Source organism: Orycteropus afer, unplaced genomic scaffold, assembly GCF_000298275.1.
Source record: "Orycteropus afer afer isolate SDZICR_OR568_19922 unplaced genomic scaffold, OryAfe1.0 scaffold00036, whole genome shotgun sequence".
Classification (NCBI taxonomy): Eukaryota; Metazoa; Chordata; class Mammalia; order Tubulidentata; family Orycteropodidae; genus Orycteropus; species Orycteropus afer.
In genome coordinates, this window is record NW_006921623.1 from 422,302 (window position 1) to 431,594 (window position 9,293).

Genomic DNA, 9,293 nt, shown 5'->3' on the forward strand with positions numbered 1-9,293 from the left:
TGCTCCATAAAGAGTTTGTTGTGTAAACGTGCAAGGATATTTTCCTACCTCAGAGGGCAAAGGGTCAGGGCCCAGCCCCAGGGTCACTGGCTGAGAGGGCAGCCACTTGTCTTTTGGAGAGAGACAGAGGATGGAGCCTGGTTGAATGAGAGAACTCATGGAGGGCAGAGGAGGAGGATGTGAAATCAACCCAGGTAATCACTGGACAAGAACAATCAAATTCTCTGAAATCTTTAAACAATTTGCTTTGATGACAGCCGAAGAATGGTATCATGCCTATTCCTTGGCTTGGAAAGGTATAGAACCATGTATGGGGGTGGGGTGTATGGGAAGTGGGGAAGAGGTAGTTTGGGGTTGGGGGCAAATACTCCCTGGTATAGGTGCTTAGATGACATGTGGTAGGTGGATGGGTGGAATCCCTGTGCTTTTGGGGACAGAAGTGTAGTGTGACAGAATATATGGTTTCTAAGAGATATGTGATGGGGGTGTGACTGTGGTCTGAAATACTGGCATGGGATGTGTGAGAGAATGAGTGAGTGTGTGTGTGTATGGGTGACATGTACTGACACGGTGTGTGGGAGGAGGTTTGTGTATTGTATTTGGGGTCAGTGGGTTTCTGTGGTATCTCTGTGTATTAGGGTGTGTGGGTGTCAGTGCAGTGGTAGCTGACGTGCATGTGTATGTACATGCCAGCACGTGGTATGGAGTGTGGAGCTGTGTTGGTGTTTTTCCCAGAGGGCAATGGGGCACTTGCCCAGGGGCCTGTGGGGACTCTGTACCCTCATAAGTGGGAAAGGGTGGAGCTGTGGCCTGGGTGGGCTCTGGCATCCCCAGCAAATGGGACTTCTCTCTCCCTGGTGGTAGCTGGGGCCCTTTTGCGGACCCCACACTGGAAAGCAATGGAGCCCTTCCCCTTCCCTGCTGCTGGCCTTTGGGGCATACTCATATTTCTATGGCTTCCCTTTGACTTGTGAGTCCTCAGTTTTAAAGCCCTATCCTCAAGCCCCATCCCCACTCTCTTTCCTACTGCCCAGAGCAGACACCAAAATATTTCTGCATTTCCTCTGGAAAAATCTTGGGAGGTCTGTTTATGACTGAAGCAAGGCAGCACACATCTGTGCACAGTTTAGCTGGGACAGCTGGAAATTCAGGAACTGGAGTGTGCTGGAATTTGGAGCATATTGCTATACAAAGTACCCCTTCTCCCCAACTTATGCTTCCTCTCTCTGCACAACTGTCTTCCCTGCACCCAAATTTAGAAGCAGTTCCTCTTTCTATAGATAGCTCTACGCTAGTCCCTGGATGCACACACCTATAGGTGCAGATACACCATTACACACCCAGATTTCAGTAATACACACAGAGGTACAGATAAAAGCACACAGGTATTCTGACCCCAAACTCAAGCATGGCTCCTCATGCTCTAGAGGCCCTCAGGCACACACAGGGGCCTTCTCAGTCCACAGCGAGCAGCACCCTTGGGCCCCTTCACACACAAGTAATACCTATATCCCCGGACACGCAGGACAGCAAATGCTGAGTCAGCACACCCACACACAGGCATACAAGAAGTCACACATACACAGAAAGAGTGACTCACTCTCAGCCACCTACAGAAACCCACCTAGAGCCAGTCATGGCTCCAACACCCAACCTCAGGCCACATCAGCCCCTTTAGGTGACAGAACAGGCCTGCCCCCACTGGGCTCTAGAGTATTCTCAAGCCTGGGAGTAGCTCTATTCTTGGCCAGCATCGGCTTTTGCCCTGACAGAGGCTGCCCCTTATCTCTCTTTGGGCCTGGACACTCTGGCTCTCCTATTCATTAGGTGGCCCTGAGCGGCCCTTAGTAGCTGTATGACCTTGGACCATGTGTGCCCCTTCCCCAGGTCTCAGGGTTTTTTTATCTGTAAAGGAGGAGCCATCCCTGAGGACTGCTAAGGCCCATGCCCTTCTAACTCTCTAGACACTGTAGGCCTGTTTCTCCAGGGCTGACCCTGCTGTTTGGGCTGGGAAACAAGACCCCATCTCCAGCCCTGGTCTGGGGAGGGCAGTCTGGGGAGGATGGGGCTCTGACAGTGCCAGGGGCAGCCATGCCAGGGGCAGGGGTTGCCTGTATAGAAGAAAGTGGGAATGGGCAAGAAGTCAGTACTCTAGGACCTCACTGGGCAGGCCAAGGAAATCTGCTTTGTGTTGGGATACTAGGAGCTGTGGCTACATAGGCAAAAGCAAGGCTGGAATGGAAGGAAGCTGCCTAGCTGTGCAAGGGTTAACCTGGGCTGGTGGTGGAAGGTGTCCAGCTGGCCCTGCTACTAGGGCTTCAGATTGTTCTCAGACAAGGGCCTGGAAAGAGTGCGGGCCTGAGTTATCACCCTGATGAGGCCCAGGCTGCCTGTCTGTAGCTGATTTTTCAGTATCCCCCACCCCACCACTAACCTCGGTGTGCCCTGTGCTGCTCTGCTTTCTGCTTCCTATTGCAGTGTAAGCAGGACCCTGGTGGGCTGAGCTGAGGTGTAGGCTGGGTGGAATCCCTTCCCCAGCTGCCTCCTGCCATCATGTACCACTTCTATCGGGCAGGGCAGGGGACCTAAGCACCCCTTATTCTAGCCTGCCTCTTTGCCTCCTCCCATTCCTACACCCCGTCTTTCCAGAGGCCTGTCATCCTGGGACAGTCACTCATCTCGTCAGCTCTCTCTCCTCTCTACCAGGAACTCTGTCGGCCCCATTGCTGACACCTCCTTTTGCCTCCCTCACTCCTTCAGTCCTTTTTCTTGGACCTGAAGTTGCTGCTGCTTCTCTCTCAGCCAGGCCAGGCCTCCCAGATACCAGCAAAGATTTCTGGTCAGGATAAGAATTGGCTCCTTAGGGCAGGTGGAGGAGGAGAAAGCCAAGGAAGGGAGGAGAGGGCCAGTAGGAGCTGAAAGTGAAAGGAAACAAGAAGAACTAACATTTTTTAGGGCTTTATGAAGGAAAGGAGTGCCTGGGTGGTGCAAACTTGGAGTTCAGATGTACCCAGAGGCACCGTGAAAGAAAGGCCTGGCAATCTACATCTGAAAAATCAGCCGTTGAAAACTCTACGGAGCACAGATCTACTGTGATACACATGGGAGCACCATGAGCCAGAGTCTACTCGAAGACAACTGGTTAGGAAGGGAAAAAAAACAAAACCCCAAACCTGTTGCCACGGAGTAGATTCCAACTCACAGTGATCTTTACAGAGTATGTTGCTCAGTCTTCCTTCTGTAGAGTGCCTGGTAGGTTTGAACCACCAATCGTCTGGTTAGCAGTCAAATGCCTTAGGCACTACACCACCAGAGCTCCTTGGTTAGGAGTTAAGGAGGGGGGCAATTGAACACAGTTCCAGGATGAGCAGGGAGAGTAAGGGGCCAGTAGCACTGAACCAGCAGAAGGAGGAGGTATGTGAATGGAGCAGGGACAGAGGAGTGATGGCACCTTGCACAGTTGTTATCCGTGCTCCTCTTGCTTTGCTGGGCACTCACTTTAAGGTCCAGTCTGGCGCATGTAGGAATGGAAACTCTGCTCTTGGCTTCTCCAGCAATGTATCTCAATCTCTTCTTCTCAGGCCAGGCCAGTATTCCAAGGTCTGGCAGAGGTGAGGTTACTAGAATTGGGGTGCTCTCTAACCCTCTCCTAAGGAGCTCTGGTAGCATAGTGCCTAAGGCATTTGACTGCTAACCAGAAGGTTGGCAGTTCAAACCCACCAGCCACTCCTCAGAAGGAAGACTGGGCATTCTACTTCCTTAAAGATTACTGCCTCAAAAACCCAAAGAGGGTCACTATGAGTCAGAATTTACTCAAAGGCAGTGAGTTTGGTTTTTTTGTTTTGTTTTGTTTTTAAAGGAGCTCTCGTGGCTCTGTGGCTAAGGCATTGGGCTGTTAACCAGAAGGTCAGCAGTTCAAACCTACCAGCTGCTCTGTAGAAGGAAGACTATGCAGTTGGCTCCTGTAAAGATTTGCAGGCCTGAAAACCCCATGGGTGTTGCTGTGAGTTGAAATCAACTTGATGGCAGTAGGTTGTTTGGTTTTTAACCACCTCCAGTCACCGGGAAGGAAGTTCCAGTTTCTTGGGTCTTCCCATTTCCCCCTGGGGCTCTCTGTGTAACAGCTCAAGGCTGAACGAAGACTGCCTTCTCTGATACTTCCTAACCCTGGCTCTTTTCCAGCTTGAACATCACAGCTCCTCCAAGTGAGCTGTCTAAATTCCATTTTCTAACCTAATCATAGGTTAGAAGTACCCTCAAAACTCTACAGAAGCATCAGAACATTTTCCATCTTTCATTTTGTATTCATGAGATCTTGGGAAAGTTTCTTCAAGGCTTTGCACCTCAGTTGCTAAAATGTAAAGTGGAGACCCCCACTGACTAGGACAGTTGTGATGACAGTATCTGCTGAGCACCTAGCTCAGTGCCTGATGCTCAGAGGAGGCACTAATTCCCCTCTCCTTATTCTTCACCTTCCCCTTTTACTCCTCTGGACACTGTTTAAGCCAGGGATTGAAAACTAGCCCCATTACCCCAGGACGAAGGAATGATGGCCTCAATTCAAGGGCAAAGTACAGGAGTTTTTGATTAACTCAGAAACACCAACAACTTCCAGCCACCCAGCTGCTAGGGGTGGAGTTAGAGAGGGTGGAGAGAGATTGTTGAGGGGAAAATTCGGGAAAGAGATTGGGAAATTCAGAGATGCTGGGAGGATGGGGCACATGCTGGGCAGGGGAAAATGCTGAGACCTTCTGCCCCCATTTTTCTCCAGCCTGGGCAATTCTCCTGAGGAGAGCTGTTCAGAGGGAGCCCCTTCCTCAGTGGAAAGACTGGATTCTATCTGGGATTAGAAAGCCATGGATGCTCTCCTTCCTTTGCTCTCCCTTCCCCCAGCCCTGGGGTGTACCAGGCATGTTTTCTTCTAGGCTCAGCTAGAACAAGGCCATCCTGGCTTTCGGAGGGGAGGAGCTACACAGCCTCATGTTAGCAGCTGTTGTAGACCAGGAGGGGCTTACCACACAGGGCCCTGGGGGTGGGGTGGAGCAGGAGGGAGAAAGGAGGGGTGTCCAGAGCACAGGAAGTTAAGTGCTCCCTGCAGAATCCCAGAAGTGCTCACATGCAGAAGGTCTCCCAGGGATCACAGTCCCTCCTCTGCCCCCACGGTAAAGGACTCCCAACCCATCCCAGGCAGAAGGCCAATTCTGTACGTCCTTGAGATCACTCTACATGGTGGCTGTCCTTTTGGTCTGAACATTCTTCCTGATTTCTAATCTAAATCTGTCCTGCTACAGTTTCAGGAAAATCTTGATGGAATTCTTTAGGTTCCAAGGAATTATTCATGATATCAAGTAAGCAGTTTGTTTTCTCTCCTGAGGATAAACCAAGCTTTGGGAAGAATCTCCACTGCTTGGTTCCACCCTCCTCCATCCAACTCACTGCCCTTCCAGCCCTCCTCCCCACCCAGCCACATGGGAAAATCCCCAGTTAGCCCTTCCAGTCATGCGAATGAGGCCACGATTCAAAGGCAGTGGGCAAGGAGGAGGCCACACAGAGCAGCCAGAAAGAACCAGCCCTTTGTGCTGGACTGGGGTCCTTAGGGGATGAGTGCATTTTTGGCGAATTTAGAAAGATTTCTTTTTTATAATGAGCACCAGAGGAGGAAAGAGGGGGAGGGTGAGCACAGAGGCCAAAGGCAGGACTGGGGAAAAGAGAAGGGAGAAGTAGTGGTGAAGGCTGGAAAGGGATGCTATGATAGCAAATGGGGAGATGTAGAAGGAACCAAAGGCTAGAAATGAAGAAAGCAAAGGAAAAGAAGGAAATTTGAAGGACATATAGAAATAGTCATGTCACATGTATAGAGATCTTCTGAAGAGAAAGGATGTTCTTCTCTTTGGAGGAACAGGGATGGGTGAAATGACTTTGGAGGTTCCAAGAAAGGATTTTACTTCTTTTTTACATAAGCAAAAACCAAGACTGGAAAAAAAAAAAAAGGGATGCAAGGTGACAATAGCTAAGGCTGACTGCATTCCTACCACAAGCTGGGCACTGTGCTAAATGCTTTGCAAGCATTATCTCATTTAATCCTTGCAACAACCAAAGGGGGGTAGGGTCTATTATTATCCCCACTTTACAGATGAGAAAGGGAGATCTGAGAAGTAATGCCACTTGCTAATATCTAATGGAATGTCATCCAACTAAGACATGGTAGAGCCAGTGCTAGAACCCATAACTATCTGACTCCAGAGCTCTATCCTTTATCATGCTGCTAGGCCAGCCCTAGTGAAACTGACAGAAGCAAAAGGAAAACACATATGCATGAAACAGGTTAGCATGCCAAGAGAAGACTTTGGGTCTGATTACAATAAATATATTCCAGCTGTGGACAATGAGCCTGGGTCAATTCTGGTAGCCACAAAGCCTTTGATAGGACCCACCATCTTTCTCTTCTCTCCTGTCTGGGACCCCTTTCCCAACCATCAAAAAGCAACCAAAACCAGACCAGTTACTGTCAACTCAACTCTGACTCATAGCACCCTCTTGGGTATCAGTAGAACTGTGCTCCACAGTACCTGATTTTTCAGAAGTAGATCACCAGGCCTTTCTTCTGCAGTGTCTCTGGATGGACTTACACCTCCAGCCCTTCAGTTAGCATCTGGCCACATTAACCACTTAACATTTGCACCACCCAGATGCTCCTTGAGATAAATAGAGGCGACTGTTTTTTCTCTTTCATCAAACACCCAACACCCTCAAGAATAGCCGGCATTCTGGTTGCCAGAAATTCTGGAGACACCTCTCCTTCTCAGTTTTCACAGAGCATACTGGAATGGTGGCCCTCTGAAGCTTCCAGGACCAGTGAGCCAAGTTGTCCTCACCCCTCATCCTTTCCTAGTCTCTGTTCTTTGCCTGGCATGTTGCATTGCAAGTCTTCTGTTTACATATTTGCTTTCCCCAGGAGCCCAACTTCACTGGGCTCTGCAGTGAATATATACACCTAGGTCTGTGCTGGACATGGCTGAATAGTAGTTCAGGCATCCAAGGAATGCATTCTATAAACATCCTTTGAGCATCTACCCAGTGGCTGCACTATGTTAGGAGCTAGGGAATGAGACACTGCCCCTGTCTTCATGGAGCTCAGCCTACAAGTTGGAGAGATGTATAAGTCAATGATCACTCTACAAGATGATGGAGATGATTGCAGGGGCGTTGAGAGTTCAGAGGGGCCCCAGGGATGAGGAGCATGGGGAAGAGGAGGGCTTCCTGGAGGAGGTGGGAATACACTGAGTCTTGAAGAAAGAGCACTCTTCAATTCCATCCAATTCTGGAGGATTTTGGTTTGCCATTTCTCTTTCCTGACTCTCAAAGCCCATTTTTGGGAGAATAACACTAGTTCATTCATTCATTAGAAGAACACTTATTTGAAGAAGACCAGGCTGATTTGAGTGCCAGTCACTGTGCTAGAGTTTGGGAATTCAGTGATGAATAAGACATAGTCCTTGTCTTCTTAAAGTTCCCAGTCAAGTGACAGAGCTGATGAGCAAATAAACAATTATCTTGGATACCAAGAGAGAGGGGTAACAAGTGCCAGGGCTCCCCCAGGGCACAGAACACTGAAGGCCCACACCCTTTCACTTATCTCATTTGACTCTCCCTCACAGAACCCTGACGAGGAGAGACCATGGACACGACTTATCAGAGAGGATGGGAACTTGCTCAAGGTCACAGAGCAAATAAGCAGGGGACCCATGATCCCTCCTCAGTTCTTAGGCTCCAAGCCCCTGTTCTAGCTTGGTCCCTGTGCAAAGAATGAGCTGAGGGTTGACTTACTTTCTGGAGTGACTGCTCAGGAAGTTGAAATGCTGGGCCTCCCCTGAGAAGTGCAGACAGAGCAGGATCCCTCTGAGACTACAGCTTGAGGGCCTCTACTTTGGTTTCTTTTGGTGGGTGATGTGGGGGAGCAGTGCCAAGGAAAGAACTTGGGAGGTAAAGGCCAAGGAGGAATACTCTGTTCTCCGGGAGGACTTGGCTTACTTTGTCAGACAATGATCCTCCTATACCTCCTCACCTTCTTCCTCCTCCTTCTGCATCCTCCCCTGCCTTTCCCCCAGCCTTCTCAGCTGACAAGCAAGCAAACATCTCCCCCTCCTCATCTTTCCACTGTCCTCTCTTCCCCCATTCACCTACTTCATTACTTTTCTTTCTCCTTCCTTCCTCCTTCTCTCTCCTTCCTTCTCTCCCACTACCCTCCATCTTCCTCCAACACACACCCTTTTTATCTTTCCCTCCCCTTCCTCCTCCTACTTTACTCTTCTGAACTAATTGCTTAAGGGGTGAAGACCAGGTCGACTTGTGAAAACCCTGATCCATCGCCATGGTGATGCTAATTCAAGCTGAGTTCAAAGGAAATGGTTCCAGTTAAAACTAACAAGCTGGAGCTGAGGCCCCAGGAAGGACCAGTGCCAGGAGGAGCGAGTCTGAGCCCAGACAAACAGGAAAACAAACTGGCGACTTCTCACACTCCCACTCCCTTCTTTGCACTCCCTGCAGCCCACAGATCCACCTCAGCTGAAAGGGAACCTGAGAAGTCATCTCCGTGATCCTCCAGTCTCAGGGCAGACTCCACCTGAGCCACCTCAAACAATTGAGTGGCATCTCTGTTTCAAAGCCCTCCAGTAAAGCCATTATACAATCTGCCATGTCCTTCTGTTCTGGAGTTTAACTACCCTTGCTTTTGGAGAGGTCATTTTTTTTTTTTTTTTTTTTAATAGTTCACATAACCCTTCCCATTGCTTTCTAATAAGTGTGGGTTTGAAAGTTGTTAGCTGTGTGGAGGTGGCCCTGACTCATAGCGACCTCATGCATAAGGGCACGAAATGCTGGCAGGTCCTGCTCCATCTGCACGATCCGCTGTAGATAGAAACTTTGTGATCCATAGGGTTTACAATGACTGGTTTTTGGAAGTAGATTGCCAGGCCTTTCTTCCTCTACCACCCTAGTCTGGAAGTTCCCCTGGAACCTATTCAGCAGCATAGCAACATGCAAGCCTCCGCTGACAGATAGGTGGTGGCTGTGCATGAGGTGCATTGGCCAGAAACTGAACCCAGATCTTCCACATGGAAGGTGAGAATTCTACCACTGAACCACTCTTGCCCTCCAACTTGTAAGTACCAGGAGCAAAGTAACAAGTACTCCTGAAGCTCATGCTCTGGTTTAGGTGCTGTCCTAAGACTTCATGTATATCAACTCAATCCTCGAAACAACCCACTGGTACTATTATTATCCTGACTTTCCGA